The sequence below is a fragment of the Crocodylus porosus genome, unplaced genomic scaffold (genome assembly GCF_001723895.1).
Source record: "Crocodylus porosus isolate Cpor-Errol unplaced genomic scaffold, CroPor_comp1, whole genome shotgun sequence".
NCBI classification, from domain to species: Eukaryota; Metazoa; Chordata; order Crocodylia; family Crocodylidae; genus Crocodylus; species Crocodylus porosus.
The window spans coordinates 83,750,567-83,761,220 of NW_017728886.1; the positions used below are offsets into that span (position 1 = coordinate 83,750,567).

The 10,654-nt window shown below is 47.8% G+C and overlaps 1 protein-coding gene across 4 annotated transcripts in view; it reads right to left on the reverse strand.

Annotated features, from left to right (window-relative positions):
- Positions 1–10,654, reverse strand: part of LRRFIP2 (LRR binding FLII interacting protein 2) — an 85,595-nt gene extending 74,941 nt beyond the window's left edge. For 2 of the 4 annotated variants that reach the window (XM_019538174.1, XM_019538167.1), the window contains exon 1: positions 10,372–10,627. The gene's annotated coding sequence lies outside the window, so the exon portion shown is untranslated. Of the gene's footprint in view, positions 1–10,371 lie in introns of all 4 variants that reach the window. The other 2 variants (XM_019538181.1, XM_019538159.1) reach the window with 2 other exon arrangements.

Below are 10,654 nucleotides of genomic sequence, written 5' to 3' on the forward strand. Positions count from 1 at the left end.
ATGTTTTGATTATTTTTAGAAGTGCACTGATACATTGGTGCAATGTTAGATCAGCACCAATATAAAGAAAATTGACTGTATCGAAAATTTGGCTTTTTTTGCCCCATGTGGCTGATAACATGGCCAATAAATGCCCCGTGCATGCATGCAGCCACAGTGCAGCACATAGGTGGCAAGGAGCATAGCCCACCCCTAACTTCTTCTGGGATTACAAAAGAATTTGGACACCATTACCTTTAAAAGGTTGAAAAGTCAAGGTGGGTTTTGCTCCCTCAAGGCCTAGTCAAACCATAAGCGATTTGTAAATGTATGGAGCAAGAAATAAATGGCTGCTGTTTTACATATATTGGAAAGTAATACCAAAGCTGGAAAACACTGTGCTTAGTTTTTGTGAAAAGATGACTGACAATACCAATTAGTTTCAGGTCAGCCAGTGGTGACACACAGGGGGTGCATGTCCCCCCGAGAGTGCCAGTGCACCTCGTCAGGCAGTGCTTCCTGTTTAGCCAGTGGGCAAGGGGGCAAGCGGGAGCACCAGTGCCCTGCCTGCGAGCGCTGGCCAGGGACTTCTGGAAGCGGTGCAGCTGTTTTTTGGTAAGTGAGATCGTTCATGTTCAGTACGATTGGCCGCCGGGGGGACCTACCCCTCCCTGACTCAAGAGGCACCAGTCACACATGAGGTCGGCCAAGTCAGAGTACAAAAAACAGAAAATAATTTTGAGATCTTTTGACTCTTCCAGATAGAACCTCAAGGATCTGGTACAGACTGCAAACTGACTGGCTGACCAGCAGCTCTGCAAACAAGGACCTGGGGCTCACAGTGGACAATAATGAATGAGTCAACACTGTGCTCTTGTTGCCAAGAAGGCTAACGGCATTCTGGGCTGCATTAGTGGGAGCATTGCCAGCAGATCGAGGGAAATAATTATTCATCTCTGTTTGGCACTGGTGAGGCCACATCTGGACCCCCCACTACAGAAAGGATGTAGACAAATTGGAGAGAGTCCAGTGGAGATAAAAATAGTTCAAGGACTGGGGCACATGACTTCTGAGGAGAGGCCGAGGGAACTGGGATTATTTAGTGTGAAGATGAGCATACAGAGAGTGGATTTGATAGCAGCCTTCAACTACCTGAAGGGTAGTTACAAAAAAGATGGAGACAGATTCTTTTCAGTGGTGTCAGATAACAGAACAAGGAACAACAATCTCAAGCTGCAGCAAGGGAAGTTTAGGTTAGATAATAAGAAAAACTCTCTCACAAGGAGGGTAAAAAGCAGTGCAACAGGTTACCTGGAGAGGTTGTGGAATCTCCTTCCTTGAAGGTTTTTAACACATGACTATACAAAGCCTTGGCTGGGATGATATATTTGATCCTGCTTTGAGCAGGGGGTTTGGACTAGATGATCTTGTGAGGTCCCTTCCAACCCTAATTTTCTATGATTCTATTATCATTTCAATGGAGTACACAGGGAATAGATCCCAGAAGGCATTTACTGGCACAAGATAAATGTTAAAAGAATTATATTCTCATGAAGAAGGAAATTTATCACAAGGCTGAAATGGAAGCTCAGGTCTGTAAAATGATTTTAATCTTCCTAATTTTATGGTCTAAGATGAATCTTTGCTTCAGCTTAAAACGTAGCTTCTAATATACCTGGCCAAAAGGAAGGGTTTCCAATGATATTTAAATTTGCTTTCAAATCAGAATTAAATAAAAAAAAAAAATTAAATTTCCCTGGAAACCAGAAGCTTCCCAGAGCTTGAGCCTGCAGGTGCTCAATGACACTGGGGTTCTAGTGAGTTTCACAAAGCGCTTTGCAAAGGGGTCCCTAGATTTGTAGGTCTAAGATTTGTAGGAGCTGCCCAAGAACCACAGGGCACTGTTACACCTTACGTTGTAAGCAACATGAAAGTTGATTGGTGTTAGTGCTAGCTTGGAGTTAGGAGCAGAATAAATATATATAGCCTGGTGCCAGGGAAAGGAGGGGGCACAGGTGGACGTGCAACCCTGGAGCTAGAGCCAGTGGCTGGAGTTTCCCAGTCCCAGGACTGCACAGGTAACTGTACAAAAGTTCCATGCTCCTGCCTGAGCTACACTGATCAAGTTTGACTGTATATGGATCCAGAACTATCTTACATATTCCACCACTTTTAGACTGGCCTGTGTGCATGGAACTTCTGTACAGTTATGGGTTTAGATTAATTTCCAATCACTGAGACCATATCTAGGTGTAAAGCCCACAGCAGGGCAAACTCAGTGAGATCAGGTGGCCATTTTGAACCCAATCTAACCTCCTCCTAATGTCCCTGCATGTCTGTACTTTAGCCTTTGTCTAGAAATCTTTTTTGACTGTCCTCCACCTGCACAGCAGTGACTTGCTACTAGAGGCCTGGTGAGGAGGGGCAGGACTAGGAGCTGGAGCTGTAAGTTACCACTACAGAAGCGTTTTTCAACCAATGGTTCACAACCCAAAAGTGGGTTGCAAGAATATATGAAAGGGTTGTGAACAAACTTTAAAAATGGATTCGACTTTAAACAAAAACATAGGAAACTGCAGGCTGCAAGGGGCTGGACAGAACAGGAGGGCACCACATACATGTGCTTGTACACACATGAATGTTGCAATCAGGCAGCATGGAGAGCAGCTCCCATAGCTCCCTGCAGGTAAGTCTATGGGGTGGGGAGAGGGAGCAGGGGAGCACAGACAATGCATCACAGGGGCAGGGCACATACTGGGGAGGCATGGGGCTGTAACCTAGTCAGACTAGCATAGGCAGGATATGCCTCCACGTGTCAGCAGACAAGACCCAGCACAGGAGGGCAAAGTGGGGCAGCAAGATTTGTTGCTGCCATCACCAGACCCCCGTGTCAGCTGTGCCACTAACAGTGTCAGAAGTAATGGATGGGGAAGGGAGCCAGGCTGCCCTTACTTCCTCCCATTGCCAAATGCTTATATGCTGGGCTGAAGCTCTACCCCGCCACTATGGCCCAGCTGCTGCTGCCAGTCCCCTCTGGCCACGGCTTTACCCCAGAAGGGAGGTGGGGTGGCAGGCAGCCTGAGGGGAGTGGTAGAAGTGACCGAGCTATGGTGGCAAGGTAGAGCCATGGCCCAGTGCATGAATAGCTGGTGGTGAGAGAAGGCAAGGGCAGCACAGTCCCTACCCTGTCCATTACTTCTCACACTGCTGCCAGCATGGCAGCATGAAGGTTCTGCCAGTGGCTGCAGCAACTAGTCTTGCAAACCCACTCCACCTTTCCACAGTGGGTCCCACCTGCTGAGCTGTGGAGGCAGCTCCTACCCATGCTGGTCCAGCCAGGCTGCAGCCCCATGCCTGCTGTGAGCACAAGTCTGGTGGGGCATGCCCTCACCCTCCTCACACACACACACACACACACACACACCCCCCACACACTGAGGGGCTGGAGCCTGGGGCCAGGAGGTCAGGAGTGAGGGGCTCCAGCAGGGCTGGGGGGGGGCTGTGGGCTCAAAGTGAGGGGCCAAGGGGCTGAAGGCTGTTTTCTACTTAAATTATTTACTGGGTCAGGACTGGCCATTGTTGTTTACAGATGGTCCTGGTACAAACCAGGTTGAGAACCACTGCACTAGAGGGCTGGTGAACCAGAACAGACTGCTATCCCCCTCCCCAACAGGTGAGGGTGTGAGATAACCTCAGACACTGGAGTACTTCAGCTTGGGTGGCATATCTGTGGGAAATGGCCACACCTTAATGGAACAGGAGCACCTTAATGGATCAGAGAGAATCCTGCCCTAGAATGGTGTAATTTTGAGCCGCATAACAAGTGCTTAAAACTGCTTTAAGTTGTTAATGTGCAGACAATACAAGGGTTGAGTGCTCCAGGAGCTGCTGAAAATTACTGTGTAACAAGGCTTATATTCTTGGGCAGGCTCCTAAGCTCCATCAAGCTCCAAATCCTATATCTGCAACAGAAGCACTATGAGCCAAACTCCATACAAAGTCTTTACAAACTCCAGGCTCTATACTCCAAGGCAGAAGGCCTGGGAATTCTGGCCCTGCTGGCTGCCTTGGGTTGTGGACCCTTGAATCCACAGGGGACTTCTGATTGGTAGAGAATGTCTTCAAAATTATCAGGTAGCAAGTGACTCAAACTATAAGATACTGGTCTACTTCTGACAAGTTCATAACAGACCAAAACAGCTGCCAAATTCAAGTGGAAAGAGCTAGTATTCAACTGAAGGGATTGGGATTCATTAGGATCCATCTGCAGACAGCAGCTCCCCTGATCCCACTTGAAACTGAAGCTCTTTCTTGGGTAATATGCCTATCTTGCTGAGGTTCAAACTCACTTTAAGTGGTCTCTTGCACAGGAACAGAAAGTGAAATCTTAGTGATAATCCCAAACTAGAATTTCAGCATAATTACACAAATTCTGACTAACTACAAAAGATAATTGTACTGTATGAATAGGGTGACAATCCATCCCAGGTAAACCTGAACAATCCCAGGGCCCATAGTCTGGTCCCAAACAGTCAGTCAGAAGTCCTGGAGTGGAGTCTGGTAGGGATGCAGAGAGGCATGGCGTGCCAGGGAGGAGGCTGGGCAGACATTGCTGCTGCTGGGTGGGGGGACTACAGAAGCTGGAAATGTTCAGGTTTGCCTAGGATGGATGGTCACCCTATTTATGACACAGTAGTAGGCTATGAGGACAACAGAACATTACCAGGCCTGAATCTTGCAAAGCCTATGTTACCAGAGATACTGATACAAGAAGTATTTAGGACTCCTTTTCAACAGGATAAAGAAAACATCACCAGACTTTTTTATTACCAAAAGCCAAAACCCAGCTTCTCAGATACCAGTTAGTTTCAACGGCTTAAATCTGCCCTAATGGGCTGCATCCACATGAGTGTGGACATTTGTTTCTCCAGGGTGCCTGCAGGTTACCCCATATGGAGTAGGGAAGGCTGAGGTCCTGGAGGCCTCAGGGAGCTGCAGCTGCAGCGATCCTGCTGCTGGAAGCCTGGCCAGTAGCCAGAGTTGGCTCCAGCTAGCCATACATGTTCTGCCCCACTTTTTTCCCCACACAGGTTTTTTTTGACCCTGGGATCTCCCAGAGTCAACGCCCCCCCACCCCGCTACCTTGCAGCATGAAGAACACCTGAATGTGTGGTATGTGGTGCCACAGATGGTTCTGCAGTACCACATACCACATGGGCACACTCATCTGGACATGGCCCTGGGGAATATTGGAAAAAAGCCTCAGACTTTGCTCTTTCTGATTTTGTTACCATTTGCCCTAATCGGGACCCAAATAAGAATATTCTGTGTCCAGCTGTTCAAAGCTTCAATACCTTGCAATGCAGCAGTCTTCAGATGAAAGCCTTCAGAAAACCTATAACAAATCCAATGATAATAGCAGTCTGATGCAATATCCAACAGAGAGCAAAATGTTCCACACTCACAGTAATAGATTTGCTGCCCTAAAACAAAACAAAAAACAAAGACTTGTAAAGTGCATGGGGTCCAAACAAAGGAATGAGAATCAAAATACCTCAATACCAGTTGAGCATGTGGAGCTTTCGGTACATTTCTTGTTTGTTAAATGCAAATATCCTATAAGGCAGATGCCATCACTCAAAAGGCTGAAGTAGTACAGCCAATACACTGAGAGTGAGACATTCCTAGAGCTCTCAACATGTTCATGCCATTCAAGTCACGATTAAGTATAGTCTATTTGAAGCATCTATGGTTTGAGGAATAAGAATAAGGAACAGATTTTCAAGCATCTCTAGATTTCAAACTATCCAGAGTTGTTAGAAATACAAGAGAAATAGATCTGTCAAATTCTAAACAAGGTTTTGAATCTTAAGCTTTGGTCTATAGCTACCTCGCTGCTGAGCCTGGACCGTCCCTGAGGAAATAAACCCTGCCTTTTCAATCTCAGGTACCTAAACACAGAAATTAGGCAACATAAATGGCTTGGGATAGGCCAGCACATCTCTGTTTCTTAAAGTAGTACCAAGGCACATATTCAGGGTTACTCCAGCGCTGTCCATACTGCTTAATAACAAGGCCTGCCTCTACAGACACAGGAGCAAGTGGGTAGGGTTTATTTTCTAGGCAGAGAGCCCAGGCTTAGCAGGGAAGAAGTATAGACAAGCCCTGAGTGGGACATGATCCAAGACCACATTTAGAATCTGTTAAATTTGCGCTGTCTAACTGTGAGCCGTGCCACCCCTGGTGTGGCAGCAGGAAGTGGAATCTGGGGAACAGAAGGGGAGCAGGGGAAGAGACACTCAGACTTGTAGGGAGAAAATTCAGGAAGCCAAGGAGGTAACAACAGCAGGAGTCCATGGGTCAACTGTTGGGCATTATCTGGACAGCTCTCTATTAAATGACAGGGAGACACCAAAGCTCAAAAAATACCAGGAAAGCTACAACAAATATATCAGCTAAAAAGACTTTTATGTTCTTTTTTGTTTTTAACATTCCATTAATATAAAGTAAGATTTAATGGAAGCTCACAGTTTATTTCCATGACTAAAGAAACATCAGTACTATGGTGTTGTCAGTTATTTCATGACCCACATCTTTTAAAATAATGCTTTGGCTAAAATGATAGAAAGGAAAGATTCATTACTCACTGAACATACATTTTGCTACTAGATACCAAAGTAATGTTTTCTAATTAATGAAAAAAAATTAAAATACTGTACTAACAGATCACATTCTATAACATTCAATTTCTATATTACAATATCTACTGTAAATAAAAATTAAGTATCAACGCTCAATAATGGAAAAACTGAGCAAGTTATTTGAGTATTACTAACTTGGTAAGTATAGTTCATTTCATAAGACAGATGAGTTAACAGTGTGGAAATAAAGGTTACCAAAAATCAGATCCAACACTCTCTTTCAAAAGAATGAGAGAAAGCAAACTATGTGTAAAATATGTTTCATTGACTGCTTTGCGGTAACCACAACCCCACACACCTTACTTCTATTCATCATTCCTAAATTATACTATATGTGTCTAATTAGAGTTAGAACCTTGTTCAGTACCTATCCACCCAGTAATTACACACAGCTATTCTTTTACAACATTTCATGTTTTTACCTAGTATAAAATAGTTATAAAGAAATCACTGGATATGATGTAATATGCAGCTAATATCTTGTTTCAAATATTTCTGCCAGGGGTACACCGATAGAGATTTGGGGGCCAATACTAATAGGCAATTTTTAAAGCCTTTCAGTGGATACCAATCCAATTTCTGATACAGCTGCATCCAGCTGATAAGTCTGCTGTGGTGGAAGGGGAGGGGGGAGAAAAGGGATGTCAGGGGCAGACCAACACCCCCCACAGTAAAGGAGGGAATGGGGCAGGGCCTGGGACAGACATTGGCCACCCAGGGCAGGGCGCGGGACAGAGTCGCAGCTTGTCCAGGGGACACAGGGGGGTGCTCCAGCCATTGTGTGCACCCCAGGAGGGCATGGGAAGAGGGTGTGCGCCACCTGGATCTGTGCGGGGAGGGATGGGTGGGCCACAGCTACAGGTTGGAGCCAGGCTCTTCTCTGCAGAGGATGGGTTCAGGGTGGGCAAAGGCAGCACTACAAAGAGGTTTGGGCTGCAGCCACCCCAAATTTTGCCGTAGCCCCCCTCCAACTCCTCCTCGCAATGCTACCGCCTGCTCGGCACAACTTCGGCTCTTCCCAGAGCACTGGTGGAGGTGGGGGTTGAGCTGGGGCTGTGCCAGGAAGATGGTGCCAACACGGGGGGCGGGGGGAATGCTATGGCAAAATTCAGAGTGGCTTCAACCCCCCACCCCGTAGCCCACTCCCAGCGCCACTGCCACCTGCCCCAAGCCCAGCTCCCACCAAGAAGAGTCCAGAGCAGCCCCAGCTGCAGCCTGCAGCTGCAGCCCACCTGCCCCACCACATGCAGATCCAGGGGGCAGCTCCCCCTGGGATGAGTCGGAACTCCATCCTGCACCTGCTTACCCCAGGCCCTGTCCCACTCCCTCTTTCATTGTTGGGGGCGTTGATCTTTCCCACCCTCTACACCCCCCCCACTTCTCTCCCCACTCCCCTTCTACCACAATGGATTTACCAGCTGCGCACAGCTCTCCAGGCTGCCAGGCTGTGTTCCTCGCTGCCTGTGTGCTGTACACACACACATGAGCATTTAATGACCAGATTATCAGCTATATTGGGCCCATTTCCAATACAGCCAATTTTCTTTATACTGGTGCTGATCCAATATCGGACCAATGTATTGGTACACCTCTAATTTCTACACATTTTTATCACAGTGAGGAAAACCTTTCCCTATAAACTACGAAACATGATGGTGGTTACCAATCATAAGCGGGCAATTCTTTAAAGTAACAGATTTCTTGTCTATAGACTTCCCCCCAAAAAAGTCTCCCTATTGTTTTGCACTTGGCAACAGTAACTAGAGACCGAATTCTACCACTCTGAGATGCAGTGGGATGGCACCACCAAATAATTACTAGAAGCTTAATCACCACATGGTATCAAACTTGGTTTTTTGTATTTTCCTCTGTAGGCACTATGTAAGGATAATCTGCCCACCAAATTAGAAAAAAAACAATTTCCCTGTGGCTGTAAAGGCATCTTTGGACCATGCCTTGTACAGCAATAACTATGAAAGTTCTGCTTCAGTGGTTTATTTTTATGCCTTTCATATGTCATACACAAACCATGGTGCCTTGGCTTCCTATCTGAATCACACATGCCAAAATTCACGCATGTTAAAATACTATGTCATTTACTATATGCTAGCTAAAGAGTCGCAATGAAAATAAACTCCGTTCTTTGGAGGAGTTCCACAAGTTGCTCTGGGTCTGGGCAACAACCACTGCTGGACCTAACACACATTTCACAGAGCATTGCTCAACTCAATTGTTAACTGCTCTGAGAACTTGCTTAAGAAATTGTGACTGAAAAAAATGACTGTAGCCTTAAAAGTAAACAACGCTGGTATCACCCATGAAGATCTCTCAAGTACTGGTTAAGCTTGCATTCTCTTGCTAAACCTAACAAAATTAGAGCATATGCTTGGAGAGCATCTTTCATTAAGTCTTACACCATTAATTAAGCAGCCCAAGTTGCCCAGTGGTTCTCAACCTTTTCAGACTCAAGGAACCCTTCCACAGACTAAAAGGACCTTCAACAACTTGTGTGAATTGAGCAGTATCCCTGTTCAAAACCTTAAGTTATTCATTACTGTACAGTGCTTGCTCACCTCCTGGCAAGGGCGGCAGGTAGACCAAGGCAAGGAACAGCCAGGTAGGGACCAAGATGAGCCTGTGGTTATCTGCTCCTACTACCTTCAAAGGATCTCATGGTGGGAGTGTGGGTACCCAAGATGAGACTCACTGAACTAGGCAGTAAAACAGATTGGCAGGGGAAAGACACCAATGCTCTTCTTCCTCCAGCCCTGAGGTCAGATCCTTTTGCTATTTCCACAGCACCAAAACACTGAATTTACCTCCTTAGAGGCTTCTAAGGTCCAAAGTGACAAAGCCCTGGCTGGGATGATCTCCCTGAGGATGGTCCTGCTTTGAGCAGGGGATTTCGACTATCTAACCACCTGAGGTCCATTCCAGCTTTCATTTTTTAATGAATCAAAATCCTGAATAAAGAGAGCAGGCAGACCTTTTCCATCCACAGAAGGAGTGTGGGCAAAAGCACAGGCAGGGAAGACAGGCAAGGCGGGCACTATCATGGAGTCACAGGGAAGAGGAGCTAGGAGGGATCTCCAGAGCTCATCTAGTCCAAACCTCTGCCTCAGGCAGGGCCATCCCTACCCCTCCAGTCCCCCAGTACAAATCCAGCATCTCAACTTCAAATTGCAACAAAATACTTTAAGAAAAAACTCTCACTAGGAAGGCAGTGAAGAGGTACCCAGGGTGGCCATGGGCTCTCCATCCTCAGAGGTTTTGCAGACCTAGGTAAACACAGCCCTGGCTGGGATGATGGAGCAGGACCTCTGGAGATCCCTCCCAACCCTCGTTTTCTACAACTCCACAATCCCCTCCGTCACGTTACTGTCACTCTGCACACAGCACAACACCCTCAACCTGCCCCAGGTCAAACAGGGCAGGAGAGAGAGGGTCAGAGACGCAAGGCGAGTTCCCAGAATTTGGGGAAACCCCGCGCGGCCCCTTTAAGAGCCACCCCCCTCCCCCCGACGGATACAACGGGGCGGCGGCTGCCTCTCCTCTACCCGGCGCCTGGACGCTGAGGAGCCGTGCGGGGCTGCGGCTATCGGAAGACGACCTTTAAAGCACCATCCCGTCAGGAGGGCCCTTGGCTGGGCCCTGGGGGCTTCCCACCCAGCGGTGTCAGGGCGCCGCTTACCTGAGGCGCGGCCGCCTCGCCGCTCCGCCCGGCCCGAGACAGCGCGGGGCCCGCCCCGCCCCGCCCCGAGGGAGCGCGGGAGCCGGGCTGGTCCGCGCGGCGGTTAGAGCCGCATGGCGACGGTTACTTTCAAACCGGCCTCAGGGTGCCACGCGAGAGGGGCTCGAAGCGGCAGCGGCAGCTCTTCCAGGCGCGCGGGTGTCACCGGCTGTGAGGCTCCCTGCGCATGCGCGTGCGGTGCCACCCGCTGACCATAAGGGCGGGCGGTGCCGCTTATGGGAGG